Below are 22,142 nucleotides of genomic sequence, written 5' to 3'. Positions count from 1 at the left end.
TACAGAAGAAAACTGAAAAACAAGGAGATTAGTTTTTGACACTTTATCCTTTTGTAATAATCTTTGCATAAGGCATTCCTTGTATCATTTGAAAACTCATAATTTGCTGGTCAGTAATGTCCTGATAAAGTATGCATGGCAACACTGTCTGTGAAATTACAAGATTTCCCCATGTTCCAAACCCCAGAACCCTGAGGGTTCTGATTCTGCTTTTCTAGCATGTTTTCCCTCTTTTACCTTCACAGATTCACTGGCTTGCTGATGTGCTAATTTCTTGACTTCAGCTTCTTTATCTTTTATCTCTAGATCCTTTAGCTTCAAGATTAACTGATGTTCCTCTTTCTGCCCCCTGCAGTCTGTAGAGCTCCAGCTCAGCAACTGCAGGACTTTCACTAAACTTTCTGCCTTTTCTGTCCCTATTTTCCTTTCCCAAAATAAGAAAACAGAAAATAACTTGTAATCTTCTCTTTGACTGTTCTTGGCCACCTCACTTAAAATCTCTACACCAGTGTATGGAAGTGCAAATCTCACTCAGAATAACAGGCTGTGAATTTCACCCTGCTCATTGTGCGATTGTGATGATAGGGTCCATGCAGGGCTACTCAACTTTGGAAGCTCTGGGGACAACAATGATACTCACAGCACATGCCGAGGGCCGCAACTTAAGTGTGGTCGCATATATCTACAAATATATGCTAATAGCTTCTTTCACACTGACGGGCATGAATACAAAAATTAAGGCAAGACTACACAACATGAAAGTCAGTTCTGCTGATATTAATAAAGTGCATTATTTACCTGATTTCTACCCATATGATAGCACTTTTAATGAGCAATGACAGTCCCTAAAATGCATATCAACGGAAGACCATTATATTCACTACTTTTTTGTTTTGGCTTCACAACAGTCTAGGAATTTAACTACTAAAACATATATCAACCCAGACTGCATTGTAAACCCAAACCACACCGTGGGCTGCAAACAAATGGGCCATGGGTGGGACACATGTTGAGTAGCCCTGGTCCATAAGGTGTAACCTGGATTGTGGAACTTCCAAGCCCTTATTTCCCACCAATCTGGGTCCCCTCTCACACTCTGATGCTGATGTCAAGCTACTGCCCATTTCCAGTTCAAAGTTTTTCTCACACAAACAGTTTTCAGGTGTTCAGTTTATTTGGGGGAGGGGGACAGAAAGAGAGGAGGCCAAGTGATGATGTCATTTCCCCTCTTTTATAATGTCTTCCAGCTTGCTGAAAAGATCTTTGCTGTGATGTGGGAATCAGGCAGTCCCCACAATCAGTCTCCATTGTCTATGTGCTCTCTCCAAGAATTCTTTGGACTTGCCACTGTGAGAGTAGATTCCCTTTAATAACTATCATCACTGTAGCTACTCTGTTGCTGTACCTGGAAGGTTAATTGTGTGTGTTCTCACCCTCACACACATAATATTTGCCACTACTGTGATACTTCCAGGGAGTTACAGTACGTTTGTGATGTTCCCTGTTTCCCCCATGGGTTTGCTTCTTAATTGAACTATACATGTCAGAATATATTATGGCAGCTCTACTACACATAAAGCTCTACCACACATTCCATAAAAATGGTTTAGTATTCCAGCATTTTTGCTCTGTCCCAATTTGGGACAAAAACAAAAGCTGAAATATTGGAATGTCCTATGGCACAGACATTTAGTATTTCAAACAACTCTAATAAATTTATATTAAAAAAAAGTTTGGAAGGTGTGAATAACATATTTTCCCCAAAGTTACACTTCTGAAATGTTATACATGCAAAAATGTATCAAGTCTACTTTGCAAAAACTGACAAATCTTATGTGTGCTGCACTGCAATGACAAATAATTAAACAGCATCCAAAAGAGTTCATTTCTAGTACCTGCAGAGGTCTCTACAGTTCAGTTCTGCAAAAATATATCCATTAAGTGCTTCCTGCTATGCTTAACAAGAACAGAACACAGGAGAAAACAGGCCTGGAAAATACCTCTCAGTCACTCTGCAGAGGTGGTGACATTTCCCACAGACACAGCTAATTGTTAGCCACAAAGTGGAAGAGTGGAGTACACAATGGGTAATTCACATTATGCCATACTTCATATGTCAAATGTGTATGGTGTAAATAGTACAGAACAATGACAATATGATTGTTTTATGTTTTTTCTGGGCCAAAAAACAGAAAGGAAAGAGGAACATTTAGGAGCTTAATTTCCAGCTCAGTTTGAAAATGTTGTTCCTCAATAAAATGAATGTAGAAGTATAAAAACCAAAAGGGATAAAGTGTAGTTGGAGTTACAGAGAAAGTATTAAACCTGATGCCCAACAAGTTATCAAACTACAAATAACCCGGTTGTAAAGAGGTTTTTTAACATAGGGAAATGGCTTCAAACAGAAAACAGAGAAAACTAATTCCACGCCTTAAAGCCACCACAGAAAAAACATACAGATGTAAGGTATCATAGAATCCCTAAGTAATGGCTGAAGCTTCATCTTATAAAATGATCTGATCTGTTGTGCCTAGGTGCCAACATTTGTTAGCGCCATCATTTGTTAGTTTTAGATTATAGACAAAGAGTTAGTGGTTGGAAAGACGAGGTGTAAATCACACTAGCAGGACACTAGCAAGTAGGTCAGGTCAGTGTGCACTATAGTTTTTCCTGCGTGTTAACAGAATGCAAGATGTACTAAGCGCTGTTCGTTTGTTCACCTCTCCTTTCCAATGGATGCAATCAAAACAATCAGATAAACCAGCAGTGGGTCGTAACCCTGTTTTAATTGAGTTGCCAGGGCTGGGGCCTGGGACTGAAGCCAGAGTCCTTCCACTTGGGACTGAAGGCAAAGCCCAAGCTCTGAAGTCCAGGATCAAAGCCCAAGTCTCTGTGCCCAAGGTGGTGGGGCTCAGGTTACAGGCTCCCAACCTGGGGTGAAGCCCTTAGACTTTGGCCCCTCCCTCCGGGGCAGTGGGGACTTGAGAGACTCAGGCTTCAGTCTCCGCTCCTGGGGTCATGAAGTAACTTTTTTTTGCCAGAAGGACACAATGACATTTGAGAACCTCTGATATAAGCTCAGCCCAAATGACACAACAAACACAACAGCACTGACTTTGGATGGACTTGCTTACAAGAGCTGGAGGCCAAGGCAGTCCTGACATAGAGCACCAATGCTGCTAGACGTTTGCAGCAATTGTACATGCACAGGCTTGAAAAGCTGGGCCTTAAAATCTCTCAGGAGCAATAACCAAATTCTACTAAATATTATGTGTGCTCCCCCAAATATGGCTCATTAAAATAACACAGCAGCTGCTTTATCAATCCATTTACTATAGCAGGTAAAAACTCAATATGGTTATTAAAACACCAGTGACTCAGTAAACGACATTGTTTTCAGCAAGGTATTCACAAGGGCAGAGCATGAACTACTGGCTGGGGGAGGCTAGGCCCCAACCCCACCTTTTCCATTCCAAGCCCTGCCCCTTCTCCAACCCCCATCAGAACCCTGAGCACCGTCCCCCCCACTACAGCCACTGGCCCCAGCTCCGGGATGGCTAGCAAAGGGCTCAGCATTGCTTGTTTCAAGCATACATTTCCAAAGCGTGCTGATGCCTCAATGCACTCAGTGGATCTGGATAAGCCGTCCGTGATGCTGTCAAAAGCATGGGTTGCCTCCATGGAAGAAGGGAGTGCAAGATGCGCTAAGTGCGAGCCATGACCCTCCACCGCTTGGAACCCCTATCTCCAGCCAACTCCATACTGACACTTCAACTGTCTAGCACCTGCTGCAGCTGCCCCTGGAGCACTAGGAGGGAATGCATGAAGCACTGGTGCAGCCTCTGCCCCCAGGCCTGGGAGACCATTGGCACAGAGGAAGCAGGAGCCTTGAGGTGAAGTGTGGGCAGGGCCATGCCAGGCTGTTTGGGAAGCTCAGCCTTCCCCAGCCTCCCTTAACTGCCACCCATAGGTATTCAAATGAATAAAAAAAACTATGCAGTTTGTCACCAGTAACATATGCATTACAAATAGCTCTGATATTTGCAAAAACCAACCTGATTAGCAATACCTATACATAAAGCTAAAATTAGTGACCCTGATACAGTCAATTTATTAAAACAAGTAAAATACAAAGGCAATATGCTTTATTATGTACTATTTATTATGCTTTAATAAATACTATTTATTTTCAGCGCAGCCTGAGAAAAGCTACTCTATGCCATAGCCCATGCTGTGCTAGCAAACTGCTTCAAAAAGCGGAGGAGGGGGGGAGGAACAGAAGTTAAAAAAAATATAATAAACAGTCCCCATCTTCCCAAATAAACTCAGACTCAGCAACTGGAGCTGTGACTGTCTGAGCAGCTGTTGAAACAGCCTCTACTTCTCACCATTATTCTGTTGCTCAGTGAATGTCTTCCTGCTATTATAAATGCTGAAACTAGTACAGAGTGTCCTGCAGATGCATGGTACAGGGTCGCAGAGGCATCATGGCACTGTGCCCTGTCAGGCGTAACCAGAAGTATATTTTACCACAATACGCAGCAACAAGTTTTGACTTTATTTGGAACTGCATGAACCCACATGAGTGTGTTATTTGACTCCAAAGGTCATATACTTAACAGCGCATTTTTCAAAAAGCAAAGTTCATTTGCTTTTTATTACCTTTTCCACTCTCACTATGTATATAAAAACTTCCCACTGCTCCCTATTTGCCAACCATTTTAAGAGTACTGTGAATGGAGCAAGAGCCATAACAGTATTAGTTCCACCCTTTAAGGAAATATATCATGTATTTGCAAGCCTGTAGACCAATTTTCAGCCTTCCCAAAAAAGCAATGTTGGCTACACCTGGACTTACACCTGCAGGTCGTATGTAAAAAGAGAGAGAGGATTATACCATTGCATCTCTACATGAAACAAGGGCATTTTACTAGACCTGTAGGAAACAAAGGAAAAAGTGTCATTTTCCATGATTACAGTTGTCCATTTTTGCATCTGCAAAATTTGGTCAGAAAAAATAGTAATCTGGCTTGTAATAGATGCCAGTTATCAACATTTCACAAGTTTTCATAGGAAAAATGGGCTAATTTTTGCTAAAAAGAATTTTAATTTAACACATTTTTGTGAAATTATTATAGATGTCAAGCCTATAGTTCTGTTTATACTAAAGGTATGTTCATAGCATCACTGAGTAATGTGTAATAGCATCCCATTAGAAATTTAGGCCATGGACCCACTTCAGTTTAGGTCAGGATAAATTATGTTGCTCAGGAGTGTGAATAAGCCACCACCCTGAGCTACATAATTTACACCAGTGGGGACAGACTCTCTCACTCTCACCCATTCCTATCCCTCTCTTTATATACATTGTGTCCAAAATATATAACAACTACATTGACCCAGGGTTGCTCAGGTCTTTAACTCAATTTTTGATTTTTGGAAAATAAAATGAAAACGTGCATGCTTCATTGAAACCATTGCTCTGGGGTGGGGCTGGGGATGAGGGGTTCAGTATGCAGGCTGCCTCAGTGCAGCAGCTTGGGGCCAGATCAGAAGCACCTCTCCATGGCCATTGCAGCTGAGTGGACAAAGCCAGGGGAGGGGTGCATAATCCCTGGCTAAGGCGAGTCCAGGTTTATCTGCCCCTGCCCTCCCCAGCCAGAGTAAGGAATGCAGCAAATTGTGGACTTTCCCTTTGCTCCTTGACAAAGGGGAACACCCAGCAATATTCCCATATGAATTAGGGACGGGGAGATCCCCCCACCCACAGCCTCACTAAAGGGCACCTGGGGGTGGGAGACTCAGGGCTGAGGCAGTTCTGGAGTGGGGGCACTCTCAGCCAGCCCCTTTCACCTGCCTATTCGGTCTGTCTCTTTTCTGTACGGTTTTATGAGAAGCAATCCCATTCCAGACACATCCCATTTTACTGGCACAACCAAACCCTTACATTGATTTAAGTTCTGATCAGAGGAAGGTGAATACCAAATGTGGTGTCCTACCTCTGCTCGTACCATTTAGGAGGAGTTCTTGAACAAACAGACAAACACATAAACTCTCTCAAATATAAAGTAGATGTTGAGATGAGGGGAGGGAACTAGACTTCCAGTGAAAAATTCACCCACTGCAAAGGGTATGAAAAATAAAGACGGTCCAAAAATCACAAACACCTAAAATTTGATATGATGTCTTCGAGACTTGTGTTAGGTGCATCTCCATAAAAAGAGAGAAAAGAGATAAGTGTTGAAATCTTCTCGTGAAACAATACACAGTTCAGGGTAATATACCCCTTATCCTGGAACTCAAAAACCCGAACTTGGGAGCTCAGAACTGACAGACAGAGAAGGCTGAACAGGTTCTGTTTCTTGTTTAACTTGATAATTTCAACAGCTAAACCTTTTTACACGATGGTGGTTTTGTTGACATTACAATGCCAACATTCAGCTGTACCACCTTGCTGTACCCTTTACACTACTGACCCTCAGTGAAACAGCGAATTGGACTCCAAGCATGCTAACTTGCTTATTTCATGATACAAACAGTCGACTTACTAATTGCTCATACTCCCCACACTAAATCTTGCCTTGGTTATTTAATTTGCACTGATTTATTAAGAAACAAAAGAATGGTGTGCAAATTCGTCATATGTATTAAGTAGCGATTTTACCCTATTCTTTAGTATTTTTTAATGAAGCTGTAAAATATATGTCAGTGGTAGCCTTAATAATGCTATCACAGGCATACTAAAAGCTGCCATGCTGCTACCAAGTACCATATCATTTATTATGCGATTACAAGATGGGATTTATGGTAGGTGGGAGTTTAATTACTTAAGCATCATAGGTTACCTGTCAAGTATTTCAACACACTATTTAATAGCATAAATGTATCCCACATCAAAATGATTTTACATATTAGAAAAAATTACTTAAGGTTTAACCCTCGGATGTGGCAAACTGTATTGTGTACTGGTTGGTGTGACCCTCTCTTGTCTGGCAACATCCATGGTGTGGTTGGAGCTCAGCGGCAGCACAGCCCCTGGGATCAGGAAGCCTGGAGGCCAGAAAGGGAGCCCAGCTGAGGCTGCTGTAGCTCATCACCCCACACTCCAGAAATGGCAACCATTCCATAAACCCATTATTCTGGGAACAGGTTCATGGTTTCATCCTGGCACACTAGTTACTCCTTGTCAGTAGGGATGTAAGCAACTAAGCGACTAGTCGACTATCCGATAAATGAAGAGCCGGTTCCCCCAGCTCCAGCTCCGCACAGAGGTGGTGTTCCAACTTTGAAATGTACAAGAGCCCTGTAGGGACTCTTGTACATTTGAAAGATTGAAATGCCACGTGGAGTCCGGGGTGAGCGCAGGACTCCTCACTGACCCCAGGCTCCACACGGCTGTTCAGTCTTTGAAATGTCCCAGTGGGGACTCTTGTACATTTCAAAGAGGAAGCACCGCATGGAGCCTGGGGCCAGTGGGGGCGTCCCCCACTCAGCCCAGGCTCCACACAGTGTTTCAATCTTTTCGAAGGCGGAATGCACTAGTCCTTATCAACTAATTGAATGGTCGATGGAAATCCCATCAACTACTTAATTAATTAATTAACTGGAATTTAATAACCCTACTTGTCAGTCTTACTCACTTAACTTGAAAGAAAATGTAGGGAACTTTTTTATGATCATCTACTCACTATAAAGACTGTTGGGAACAAACATCAGTGATTAATCTTGACAGATTTTTTTTTCATTTTTCACAAAAATAAATATTAATATTAAACTTTTAAAAATGTATCTAAGAATGTTATTCTGATCTTCTTTGAAGGACACATACAACTGCTATTACTATAAAGAGGACTTACACAGTCTGACTATGAAAATTAACCACTGTTGTAATTAAGGCAAAGCTCATGAACAATTAAAAAAAAAGAGTTTAATGCAAAGAATGAAGGTACCTTGAAAGTTTAGTGATTCGCATAATTATGCAATTATTATAAGATTAATAATTAATTGCAGCAATATTGCAAATCATAAAGCAATGCAACAGCTAAACTGTTAAAATTGCAGAGCTCTGGTAAATTGGAGCATTCTTTCTGTCAAGTTGTTGTAGTTCTCTCACTGTTGCCAGGGTTTTTGTTTTGTTTTGTTTTTTAAAGATATATGCTGACTATATAGTCCCACCAGACAAAACCGAAACTAATAAAAAAAAGTTAATACCATATTAATATCATAGAGATAACAGAAAATGGAAACAATACAATTCCCTTTGTAAATGATTACATGAGCTGTATAGAATTTATTGATGGTTTACATTTTTTCCTGGTTAAATCCATAGCTAAAGACATTGTCTATTCTGTCTGTGGTAAACATATAGGCACATTTCATGACATTTCCCTTATACTACCCATCCCTCCATTATAACCATGCTACTTTAAAAAAAATATTTTTTTTTCCATTTAATTCTCATTTTTTTAAAAAACTGAAAAGAGGTAGTATTTAGTGTGTGAGTGAGTCTTCCTATTGTGATTGCTGCCTTCCCCACTCATTCGCAACCCGCTGTTTTCTTGACTCATCATGCCATGTGTGAAATTAAGTTACAACCCTGAAATTGCATCCCTAAAGGCAGAGCACTGCACCTTTGATTTTAATGGAGAGACTGTGGCCTTAGACTGTAAAATCTTCACAGCGGGGACCTTGCACATAGGGACAACTAGTGAAGTTGGATGGGACGGCCACCAGCCACGTGACTTCCCCACCCCAGCCTGGAGAAGGGCTGGGACAATCCACCACCCCAGGCCCTGATTCTGCTCTCCCCCCAGCCCAGCTTTGCCCTCTCCCCATCCACCTCTTCCTCCTCCTCCAAGTGATACAACCTGGGGGATTAGTGGGGCCAGGGGCAGCCAGGGTCTGCAACCCCTGCACTCACTGGTAGTCGCAGGGCAACAGCCCCAGCTTGCTCTGCTTGCCCAGCCTCATTGCTGTACTTCCCACGAGTGAGTGCAGGGGCAATCCCATCCCTCCTCTGAGCAACGCAGCCAGAGCAGCACGCTAGGGCCACCATGCTCTACTTTCCCACCTCCAACTCCCTCTGCCAGTCCCTTCACCAGCCCTCCTTCCACTACTCCCCACACCAGCTTCTGGCTGGTCCCTTGCCCCTTCTACCCACAGGCTGCGTCTAGACTGGCATGATTTTCTGGAAATGCTTTGAACGGAAAAGTTTTCCATTAAAAGCGTTTTCGGAACAGAGCGTCTAGATTGGCACAGACGGTTTTCCGCAAAAGCACTTTTTGCGAAAAAGCATCCGTGGCCAATCTAGACACGCTTTTCCACAAAAAAGCCCTGATCGCCATTTTCGTGATCGGGGCTTTTTTGTGGAAAACAAATCTGAGCTGTCTACACTGGCCCTTTTGCACAAAAGCTTTGCGCAAAAGGGACTTTTGCCTGAACGGGAGCAGAATAGTGTTTCTGCAAGAAGCACTGATTTCTTACAGTAGGAAGTCAGTGCTTTTGTGGAAATTCAAGTGGCCAGTATAGACAGCTGGCAAGTTTTTCCGGAAAAACTGGCCAGTCTAGACACAGCCACAATGTTCAGGGCACATGCCCTTCCCCATGTGTCACCCACACTTGCGCAATTGGCCCCAATTAGGTTTTGGAATTTACTCCTCACTAAGGAATAGGAGGCCTCAAACTCTGCAATTCATCGAGGTAAATATAGAAGGAGAAAAAAATGTATCAGCCTTTGCTGTTGCTATTGTTTGTCCCCAACCTGGTTTTATCTAAAATTAGGTTTCTATAACAAGAGTACCTTAAAAATCCTCTCCAAAATGTTTGCCATTGAGTATTTATAACTCTCCCTGTTATATCACAGGAAAAATATGCAGTATCTTATACTCTGGAGATCAGAGATCACAGAGTCAGGAAACTAACATGGTCACTTAGTTATACGGCCTCAATCCCAACAAGTAATAAAGCATATCCTTTAAAAAGATACAATATGCAACATGTGAAAACACTTTAAAATACTTCAGAAGAATTTGACATTGACTTAGATCTAATGACTGCTGGGAGAGGGGAGACTTTACTTTGATCTGCTCCCAGGTGCTTCCAGAAACTTTATTTCATTCTCAAGCTTGCATGCTTCCATAGAAATCTATATTAAGATGACTGCTTGAAACACGAGACAGCTCTCCTCCTGAGACCCATACTGAGCTTCTCAGGTGTGAGAATGTATCAGACTTGAATGGCTTTCTTGCTCTTTTCCACTCAAGATACACACATATCCAAAAGGAGACTGAGAAGGCCTGTGACTGACGCTATGTCTAGACTGCAGGTGTCTTGCATGAGAAGCTTTTTTCGGAAGAGATCTTCTGAAAAAACATCTTCTGAAAGAGAGCGTCCACACACAAAAGCGCTTTTGCGAAAGAGAGCATCCAGACTGATTGGATGCTCTCTTGCACAAAAGGCCACCACTTCAGCTAGATCTTTAGGTCACCAGTTGCTTCCAAGTGCTGGTGCTGAAGCCTTGCAGATACACGCACTTAAAGGGACACCCCCCCACACTCCAGACAGCTGTTCCTCTGCTTCTGCTGCCTGCTTGCTACCTCTTCAGGGACAGCAAAGCTCTTGCAGTGCCTGCTGTGGTTGTCCTGTTCTTTTTTGGATGCCACAGCTTTTCTCTTTGTGCCATGGAGCCAGAGCTGCCCCAGGGCATGTGGTGGCCCCACAGGGCCAAGCTGCAGTTTTTGAAGCACTTTCTGCCAGCTGCCTTCCTAGTCCTGCACAACCAGGTCCTCAAGCTTATTCTGGGGACTCTCTCCATGGCTGTGGCTGTTCCACTCTGGCAACTGCACCCCACAGTGGAGAGGTATTTTTGGAGTTTGGACTGGTGGGATGACCAGCAGTGGCTCCATAACTTCCACATGTGGAAAGCCACCTTTTTGGAGCTGTGTGCCTGGCTCACACCTGCCCTCCAAAGACACAACACCCACCTATGGCCCACCATCCCCCTGGAGAAGCAGGTTGCAATAGCCCTATGGAAGCTCTCCACTCATGGCAGCTACTGGTCAGTGGGCTACCAGTTTGGCATGGGGAACTCCACCATTAGGGCCTTCGTCATGGAGGTAAGGCTCTCTCGGGCTGCAGTCCCTGCAGGGGGGTGAGGACAGTGTTGCATAAGGGGGACCCTTGGGAAAGTGGGGCTGGGAGTTGTGAGGGATAGAGTGGGGGTGGGGTGAAGCCCCGTCCTCGGGGTCTTGTGCCTTCCCGCCCTCACACAGCCCTGCTGCTGGGGAGAGAGCAGCCTCATAGGAGGTGGCTCCTGGGGTGTTTGGGGGGAGTAGGGGGGGGGGGGAGCAGGACGGGCACCTCCAAAAGGCTCAGGCACCCCCTCTCTCATTCTCTGTTTTGTGTGTCTCTTTGCTTCCTTCTGCAGGTGGTGAGGGCCATCAACTCGATCCTGCTGTGGAGGGTTGTCCATCTGGGAGACTTGGACGTGACCATGGCTGGATTTGCTGCCCTGGGGTTCCCGAACCTCAGGGGAACCTTTGATGGGATCCACCTCCTGATCAGTGCACAGGAGCATTGAACAGCCCAGGACATCAATTGAAAGGGCTACTTTTCAATGGTGCTGCAGACCCTGGTCAACCACCAGGGACACTACAGACATTTTTGTTGGGTGGTCAGGCAGGGCACATGATGCCCGAGTGTTCAAGAACTCTAGCCTGTACCACAAGCTGGAGGTGGGCACATTTTTCCCCCACCGTGAACTTGTTGTTGGGGATATGTAAATGCCACTGTGCATCATGGGGGCCACAGCTTACCCCCTGATGCTGTGGCTGATGAAGCCATACACTGGCCACCTGGATCTCAGCAGGGACCAATTCAATGCCCACCTGAACCAGGCCCAGATCCAGGTGGAGTGTGCCTTCGGCCACCTCAAAGCACGTTTCCGGTGCCTACTGACCCACCTCGATGTGGGGGAGCACAACATCCCCGAGGCACTGTTAGCATGTTGTGTCCTGCACAATATTATGGAGAGGAAGGGGGAGGCCTTCCTCTCAGGGTGTGGGACAGATGACAGCAATGAGGGGCAAGCCTTCCAGCAGCCGCAGACAGCTGCCATACGCCAGGTCCGTTAGACCAGGGTGCACATCCAGGAGGCCCTGAGGGAGAGATTCTCTCAAGGACCCCAGTAACTCTCCACAGGCCACCTCCCATAGGGAAGAAAAAACAAAAGTACCACTGAATAATTTCTCAGACTTGACTTGCTAGCTATCAAATTCCATATTTAATAAAATGCTATACAGTTTGAAAAGAGAAATATTTTGGGCAATACTGTTTCATTAATAGAGGATGTGGACAAACACAACTTCAGTAGGACTAGTTATGTTCAAAAAAGCTTAAACGGGTTGGATCCATAACTTCAACTTTTGCCGCTATTTTTCATACTGAAGCTCATTCTTCACTACCAGTCTGAGAAGAATGGCTGGAATAGCCATTTATTGTGCAGATTGAACTGAGAAAAAACTGGAATGGAAGCTCACTTATAAAAGGTAAAGCACAATGCACTCTCGGAAGATAGTATACACAGACAGTATACACGGCAATCACTTTTAGGAATCACTGCTTGTAGTGATAATATGATTAGATGGATCAAAATCTAAAATTTCCAAAGTCCATTTTCTACAGTTTGTTATTCTTGCATTCGCTGGTAACACCACCAGTTGCAAGGATCAGTTTTGAAAAAAGGTTAAAAAAATGTTTAATGTTTGCAAAGTTAGCAAAGAATTGCACTACTCTGAGTGCCATTTGACCTCAGGGAAGAATGTCACAGCTTGTGAAAATCTATATAATATCTGACCAAAGTACTTGGCATTGTAATGCCTACAAGAACGAGTTCTCACTTTGAAATGGGGAAGTTCTCTTTGGTGTATAATTGATTAGGGGAGTTCATTGTTTTATGGATCCAGATGTAATGTTAATTAGAAGTAAATGGCCAACAGATACTATTTCCACAGTAGTCACATGTATTAACTGTGCCAAGAAGAATACTGAGCAGATTTCCCACTCACAATCTAGCTTATCAAACTCTATAATACCGAACACAAATCCGAGTAGAGCCCTTAGACTGCAAGTCATTTGGAGAAGGGACTTTTTCTTCCTGGACAGTAACTAATGTAATGATTCTGATTCTGAACAGAGTTTCTGCACTACTGTAACACTGATATTTAATAATAATTATCCTCAATCACAGTGTGGTAGACCTTTGATTATTGTAAGTATGATATGGATGTCAAGTGATTAAAACATTAATTGTGATGAAAACAGGTACAGCCACATGGCAATGTTATACCCAGAACGGCAAGATATTTATGTGCTTTATGGGCTAAAGATGTATATGTCAACCACCATTCCAGAGGACATGTGAACATGCTGATGGAGGATTTGGCTCAATAACAATCCAAAGCAGGTACAGATGAATGTATGTTCTTTTTCATCAACTGAATCAGATACCACTAGCAGAAGACTGATCTTCTTTTTTGGTGGTTTGGGTTCTGTAGTTTCTGCATCTGAGTGTTGCTCCTTTAAGACCTCTGAAAGCATACTTCACACCTACTCCCACTCAGATTTTGGAAGGCGCCTCAGATTCTTCAACCTTGGGTCAAGCACTGTAGCTATCTTTAGAAATCTCACATTGGTACTTCCTTTGCATTTTGTCACATCTGCTGTGAAAATGTTGTTAAAATGAACAAGTGCAGGCTCATCATTCAAGACTGCTGTAACATGAAATATTTGGCAGAATGCAGGTAAAACAGAGCAGGAAACATACAATTCTTCCTCCAGTAGTTCATTCACAAAGTTAATTAATGCGTTTTTAATGAATATCTTCAGCATGGAAGCACATCCTCTGAAATGGTGGCTGAAGAATGAAGGGCATATTAATGTTTGGCATATCTAGCAAGAAAATACCTTACAAATGATAGCTGCAAAAGAGCTATGGGAATGCTTGTTCTCACTTTCAGGCAACATTGTAAATAAACATTCTCTCCTATAAATGTAAACCAACTTTGTCCGAGCGATTGTCTGAACAAAAAGGACCACTGCACAGATTTGTGGGCACTAAAGTTTCACATTGTTTTGTTTTTAAGTGCAGATATGTAACCAAAATTTCTACATCAGTAAGTTGCACTTTCATGATAAAGAGATTGCACTACAGTACTTGTATGCAATGAACTTTTTGTCATTTTTACAGTGCAAATATTTGTAGTAAAAAAATAATATAAAGTGAGCACTGCTGTAGTTTAAATTAAATATATTTGAAAATATAGAAAAATCATCCGAAATATTCAGTTGGTAATCTATTATTTAAGCACATGATTAAAACTGTACATTATTGCAATTATTTTTTTTTAAATTGTAATTTTTTGAGTTAATTGTGTGAGTGAACTGCGATTAATTGAGAGCCCTAACGTATGATCATTCAGTTTTTGGTAGTCCCTCGTCAGCACATTGGTGCTAAAAATTTCACTTCCAGAGAAACACTTGAAAAAATGTTAATTCTTGGTATGTGACAGGATCCAGTATGAAGATAACTGGTTCAGGGATTGATATTAAGTTATCATGCTATTAAGTTATCATGATGGATTAGGAAGATTAAGACACAGATCTTCAGAGGGTGTAAATTTTCATAGGTTTATTGAAGTCAATACTACTATGATGATACACACCTGCTGAGGATCAGCCTCGACCCTTGTCCTGTACAACCAACTTCACGCAAGCTCCTTGTTTTCACATGCCAGTATGTGTAGCTTATAATAATGTCTACATCTAATTTAAAAATCTATCTGATGGGTATTTTTTTTTAAACTGACACCAGATACTACTCTCTTATAATCACATTGGTCCCATTGACCTACATCCTCAGTATAGTCTCTAAAGCAGAAAAAAATGGACAAGAACACAATATAAACAATAGCAAAAAATGAAATGATGGGTAACAATCAATGTTCGGAGCTGAATCATCATACAAAATGAATGATGTTTAATCTTTATGGAATGCAGCTCCCTCTGGCCCAATTTGTAAGATGTACATTATGAAATTTCTTGATCTTAGGTCTGCTAACATATTATTATTAGACTAAGTTAGGGTATGTCTACACTACAGCGCTAATTCGAACTAAGGATATGTCTACACTACCCCGCTAGTTCAAACCAGCGGGGTAATGTAGGCATACCGCACTTGCAAATGAAGCCCGGGATTTGAATTTCCCGGGCTTCATTTGCATAAGCGGGGAGCCGCCATTTTTAAAACCCCGCTGGTTCGAACCCTGTGCAGCGCAGCTACACGGGGCACGAACTAGGAAGCCTAGTTCAAACTACCTAGTTTGTGCCCCATGTAGCCGCACTGCACGGGGTTCGAACCAGCGGGGTTTTAAAAATGGCGGCTCCCCGCTTATGCAAATGAAGCCCGGGAAATTCAAATCCCGGGCTTCATTTGCAAGTGCGGTATGCCTACATTACCCCGCTAGTTCCAACTAGCGGGGTAGTGTAGACATACCCTAACTTAGTTCAAATTAGTTAATTTGAACTAAGCTAATTCGAACTAACGCATCTAGAACTAAAAACTAGTTCGAATTAGCGTTTTGCTAATTCGAACTAGCATGTCCACATTAAGTGGACCCTGAACCGGGGTTAAGGATGGCCGGAAGCAGTGCCGGCAGGGCATCAGAGGAGGACTTAGAGCGTGGAGCTGCTGTCTCAGGCTAGCCGAGGGCTGTGCTTAAAGGGACCCGACCCCCACCCCGGACAGACAGTTCTCAGGGGTGCCCCGCTTGCAAAGCAGTCCTGGCTTGGAGTGCCCTGAGTGCCCACACTGGGCACATCACAGCACTCGGCCATCAGACCGGCTGCACTTGCCGCAGGCTGCCATCTGGAGAGAGGGGGGAATTAGGGGGCTGCAGGAGAGCTTCCACCCCCAGAAGCCCGCAGAGCCAGGCCAGTCCCCCCCATCGGGAGCGCGTACCCAATTCCTCCCTCACCTCCTTCCACTTACCCTTCCCTAGCCCCCCTTCCTGATGTACAAAATAAAGAAAACATGCGGTCAAAAATAGAATCTCTCTTTATTGAACAAAACTGGGGGAGACTGGGAAAAGGAGGTGGGAGAGGGGAAGAGAGAGGCTGGGAGAGGGGAGGGCAACTACAATGATCAGAGGTTTGGAAGAGGTCCCATATGAAGAGAGGCTGAAGAGACTGGGACTTTTCAGTTTAGAAAAGAGGAGACTGAGGGGGGATAGGATAGAGGTCTATAAAAGCATGAGTGGGGTGGAGAGGGTGCATCAAGAAAAGGTCTTCATTAGTTCCCATAATAGAAGGACTAGAGGACACCAAAGGAAAGGAATGGGTAGCAGGCTTCAATCTAGTAACAGAAAGTTCTTCTTCACAAAGCAAATAGTCAACCTGTGGAACTCCTTGCTGCAGGAGGCTGTGAATGCTAGAACTAGAACAGAGTTTAAAGAGAAGTGAGATAAAGTCATGGAGGTTGGGTCCATGGAGTGGTATTAGCCCGGGGGTAGGAGTGGTGTCCCTGCCCAAAGTTTGTGGAAGACTGGAGAGGGATGGCATGAGACAAATGGCTTGGTCACTGTCGTCGGTCCATCCCCTCCCGGGTCCCTAGGGTTGGCCGCTGTCGGCAGACAGGCTACTGGGCTAGATGGACCTTTGATCTGACCCAGTACGGCCATTCTAAGCTCAGGGCTCAGGGTCGGGGATCTCAGTGGACCACCTTGATTTTCATGCACACCTGCTCCTGGGTGGCCAGGCTGGCAGCTCTCCTGCCCTAGACGGCTACTTTCCTGTGCCTAGTGCGGAGGTCATGGACGAGGTCCACGATGTCTGCACTAGACCAGGCGGGTGCGCGCCTCTTGCGGTCCTGGGCAAGCTCCCGGGAGCCACCAGCCTGGTCCCGGGAAGAGGGGCAGGGCATCGGGTGGCTGGCTCGAGCTGTGCCAGATGCAGGGTCTGCTAGCTGGGTGCTGGCAGGCTTGCACCTGGCACGGGCACCGTAGCCAGCCCGTGCCCCTTTAACGGGTCCGGGGCCAGGAGGGGGGCAATAGAGTTTCCCTGGTGTTGGCCAGAGTGGCCACCAGGGAAAGCTGGGGAGGGCTAGCCTCCCACTAGTTCGAATTAAGGGGCTACACACCCCTTAATTTGAACTAGTAAGTTCGAACTAGGCTTAGTCCTCGTACAATGAGGTTTACCTAGTTTGAACTAAGCGCTCCGCTAGTTCGAATTAAGTTCGAACTAGCGGAGCGCTAGTGTAGCGCCTATCAAAGTTAATTCGAACTAACGTCCATTAGTTCGAATTAACTTTGTAGTCTAGACATACCCTTAGGGAGCTGTGTAAAAACTAATGGCACATTTGTCCTAAGGTACAGAAGCAGAGTCTGCTACCAATCACATATCATTGCATGACAGCCAGCTAACAGCTCAACATTTAAATAGTAATCTCATTTTAATTTGTCGTACTGACAGATTTCTGTAAGTAAGTGATTATCGAACATAGAGTTCAGCCCATTAAATAAATTGTGACCGTCAATTGCACGGGCAAAAAAAAGACTGGGGTGGAAAGAGTGCAGGATTTCCCTTTTCTAGCTGACTTTTCTGGCATTGAATGCTACTGTGATTCCCCCCACTAACCATCCATCTCATGCAGAGTGAAATTACGGCCTAGTGGTGCCCAGGCTGTGCACTGGCCCTCTGCATACGAGTTAAGTGATATTTAAAGTGTTGCGTGGGGAACTGGGGGGAGGGAGCTGACACTCACTCACTCACAAGCTGTGGCAGGAAGTGGAGGGATGTGGCCCCCAGCCTGCTCCATTTTCTCAACTCCCAGATGCATTGCTCTAAAGAGGGGCTTGGGGAAATGAAGAGAAATCCCCTCATACTCACTGGTGGCAGGAAGCAGAGTGATTCAGAGAGTGCAGGGGTGGGGCAACCCCAGCTACTGGCACGATACTCCCTGCTAGTCCCTTGAGCCATGTTGCTCAGAGGAGGGGAAGAGGTGGAGTAGGGGCAGGGCAAATAAGTGGCAGAAAGAGGTGGGGAGGGGTGGAGCAAGGGCAAGGTAGTGGGGGAGGAAGAGGAGAGGCCTGGAGTGGAGTTGGGGTGAGGTGGGGGCAGTAAGAAATGGGCCCTGCCTTGGCCTAGGGGTGATGTGGGGAGGAGTCACTTGGCGGGGGGAGGAGGGGGATTTCCAAGAATTACAGTGGTCATTCAAATCCTTGGTGTCCAGCGAGGAAAGTTTTCCACTCAACTCCCTTGTGTTCATGTTGACGTTCTTGAAAATCCTGCTATTGTGCACTTTTTGGATCAGTCTGTTAATATTAGGAAACCTGCAATCCACAAAAGCCCACATGGCCACAATGCAAACAGACATGGGGGATTGCTCAGTGCCATTGTATGACAGGCAGAGTAAAGAGGGAGTAGGCAGAAAGGATGATCCAGTCTAGAAGATCGGTCACTGGACTACGTGAGAGCAGACTAGGTTTTAGTTCTTAGCTCAGCCACAGATTCCCCTTGTAACCTCAGTTAAGAGACTCTTTGTGCCCCAGTTCCCAAGTAGCCAAATGGAGATAATACATCCTTAACTTGCCAAGGTGTTGCACAAATAACATAGATTAATGATCTGAGGTGTAGAAATGCTAAACTAAATCATGATAAAGGCCACACAACTACCTAGAGAGTATAGACTGGGTTACATTGACAGCTCTACCAAAACTGGTATAGGGCCACTCATAAATACCTTCGTTATATCGGAGATATGCTTGGTGATAACAGCCAACACACACTTCAACAACATGCATTTTCCCACACACAAGTCTACATCATTTAGCATGCACCATAAATAACGTAACACCTCACATGTACGGCAGTGGTACTTCGTATCAGCAGCTAATAGACACACAAGAATGGAAATTTCCTTGTCCACAAGGACTGATGCATCTTAATGGTAGACAGCATCTTAATGTCAAGGCAATGCTGAAAGAGAAAGTGGACCTGGTAATTCAATTGTTGATCAGACAGTCACTGTCAATTTACTGCCTCACAACAACTTACCAGCAAGTAGATCTTATATTTCCCTAAAAGACTCAGCTAGGGAGAGGTACAGTACATATTTCTGTCTGAATATACTTCAGATTAATCTGATTTCTAGGAGTTTTTTTGATCATCTTTTTAGTGTTAAGCATGAAGCAAGCCAAAGCCTTCTGAACTGTCAAACACCTCTGAAAATGTTCCCAATGTCTTAGGAGGCTGATGGTATCTGAAGACAGTCCAAAAAAATTCCAGATTGCTAAAGCACTCAATGTGTGGTAGAGAAAAAAATCTTAAAAACACCTATAATCCTCTGCCTCTGAGGCAGAATATAATAGCTGCCCCAATTTTCCTCATACAGTGATGCAAAGTTGAAGTGCAGTAGCTATGAACCAGGTCAATGCAATTCTGCTGGGAAGAATTATGCTAGGTGCATGCATTGAACTGCCTTAGAGCCAAGTTATATATAACACAGTTTTATCTGGAGTGCAAATGGACCCTAATAAGCAAAGCAGACAGTTCCCAGCTGGCACACTCCAGCTATTTTAAACAACTCAACAATTTTTTTGCTAGTAAATACATCTTTTTATAGCACAAAAAATTTCTACCCAGAAAAGAAACAGTATAAAATCAGAACATCAAGAAGATAACTAAGAATAAAATGGTAGGAGCTTCAAAACATGCACCAACTACATTAAGCATCAGTCAATTTAATAATGTTTTATAACACCAGTAAACTTGCCTATAGAGCATACATCAGGCCTCCAGAAAAGATTTCTTCTTCAAATGTCATTAGCTCTTAGCAAAAATTCTTGATATGTTACCATGGATCTCCAGCCAGTGTCTGAGTGGTAGAAAAACATTCCCTTTGTGAACTAGGCTTTGGACACTGAGGGTCATGAGAGGCACTGCCCAGAGGAAATCTGGCTATTTTCCTTTGGAGAGAATTGCTGCTTTGAAGGATTTTGCATTTCTGTGCAAGCTGTTTGGTATTGGGAGGCTTTTGCCAAAAAGCATTGCAGCTCTCCAAACTTCCCCTCTGTGGAATGCCAGCAGTTCACTCATGGCTCTGTATTCTGTTCCCCATGAGGGTCTCTCCAGAATGTTATGACAAGGAAGAGAGGATCCCTTAGTTCCTCGGATGAAGTCACAATGTTGAGATTAGTTTTATTTAGGCCCATCAACAAGGTGGGAGCAAAAGGGGAAATTGCACCCAGCCAGGAGATGAAAAGGGCCTGGGGCTGCTGGCTGCCGGTATTGCAGCGGCCCTTTAAATCACCGCTGGAGCACCAGATAGTGTGTTCCAGGTGGCTCTACAGGCTTAGGGCAACACACCAGGGCCTGGGTAGCACTGAGGGCTGGCTTCTCTGACTCTGTCCCTTCCGCCTGAGGTCCTACCTCTTCCAGTAGCACAGAGCCAGCTCTCCACCCCTCCTCTCCCCTCCCCCCACCACCACTCTCCCCTCCACACACCACCTTTCCCAGGAGCCCAGTGAGGCTGTCAGCAATCCTGGTTTTATTATTAGGGAAGTGTTATGTATTATAAATTAGACTGACATTTTCACATGGACATGTGTCAGAAGTGCTAATTTCAACATTTTATTTGTAGGTTCTGGGCTTTCTTTTCTTCTCTCCCTACCCTCCGTCCCCCAAATTCAAGGTCTGAATATTTGACATATGTTTATACCTGGTGCCCAAATCCTGGTTCTGTGTCATATTCAAACTTCACTCTCTGTCCATATACATCGTAGCAGAGTTCATTAGCTCTCTTCTTGATTACTGAAACCTTTCCTGGTTTCCCCAACATCCACAGTCAAGCAGATTTGCAGAAATGTTGGTGCTGCCCAGACTATCCAGAGCCCGCACACCACCCCCCAGCCAAAGTCCCTCCTGGCCACCCACCTAAGGTTCTGGAAGGGAATTTGGGTTCAGAACGGCTGAGGGGTGCAGGCTCTAGCATGGAGCCTGGGTGTAGGCTGCAGGTTCTAGGCTGGGACAGAGGATTGAGGTTCAGGAGAGGGTGCAGGCTCTGGGAGGGAATGTGAGCATGCAAGGGGATCTGGGGAGCAGGCTCTAGGCTGGGGCAGGAGTGCAGGCGGAGGGTGAGGGATACAGGCATCGTAAGGTACAAGGAAAAGAGAAGGCTATGGAGGGCATTGGATGCAGTGCTAACCTGGGGCACCCCCCTCTAGCAGCAGCTCCTTGGTGGGGAGGCAGGAATCTCCTACAGGCACTGCCTCTGCAGCTTCCCATTCACCACAAGAGTGCTTGAGGCAGGGGCAGTGCGCAGAGACTCCGCCTCTCCCAGGGATGTGCCAGCAGCCATGCTGAATTAGCAACAGAAAACCATTCTACCCTACTGTGCTTCCAGTGGCATCAGTGGGGGGCCCCAAAGCGCTTTTAAATCACCCCGAGGCAGCAGATGGGCTGGGGGATGCACCGAGAGAGAGCACAGAGAGGTGGCAGGGCACCCAGATCAGATTTCTGTTGCCCAAGCACCACAGGCCCAAAGAATTCGTTGCTGATGTCCAAGGTACCACCTTCCCAGTCCAATCATACTAATCACAATTACTAAGGTTTTCTTCTTTGTCTGTTCATTTGACTCAACTCCCCTTCCCTGCTCTCTCTTCTCATCACATAGGTTTTCAACATCTTGTCCTTGTCTTCACAGCCTTCTACAATTCTGTCTCCATCTATTCACTGAATGGCTCTTATGTCTAGACTTATAATTACAATTTTGGCAGGTAACATAAATGATTATTTTAAGCTATTTTTATTTGTATTGATTTAAATTTTTCCAGCTGCATAAAATTACAGGTTTGAAGCATTTTTTCCAATTCCAGCTTTACATTTTCATGGCAGAGTGACATTTTGGGGGTCAGACAATAATTCTTTAATGACTATAGAAGTCGAGATTAAAAAACTTAAAGCTTTATAACTGTTAAAACATAAATTGTAATTTTCCTTGTGATGTTGATGAAGAAGTGTCCTCAAGTCAACCTCAAATAAGTTCTCACGCAGCATTTTTCTTACTTTTCCTATCTGTGAATTTCAGTTAC

At 44.4% G+C, this 22,142-nt stretch overlaps 1 protein-coding gene across 1 annotated transcript in view; it reads right to left on the bottom strand.

Annotated features, from left to right (window-relative positions):
• Positions 1–22,142, bottom strand: part of FAM171B (family with sequence similarity 171 member B) — a 253,681-nt gene that overhangs the window by 62,418 nt on the left and 169,121 nt on the right. The gene's annotated exons all lie outside the window — the stretch shown is intronic.

This window comes from Pelodiscus sinensis, chromosome 7 (genome assembly GCF_052426305.1).
Source record: "Pelodiscus sinensis isolate ZL-2025 chromosome 7, ASM5242630v1, whole genome shotgun sequence".
Lineage (NCBI taxonomy): Eukaryota > Metazoa > Chordata > Testudines > Trionychidae > Pelodiscus > Pelodiscus sinensis.
This window is presented reverse-complemented; position numbering and strand designations above follow the sequence as displayed.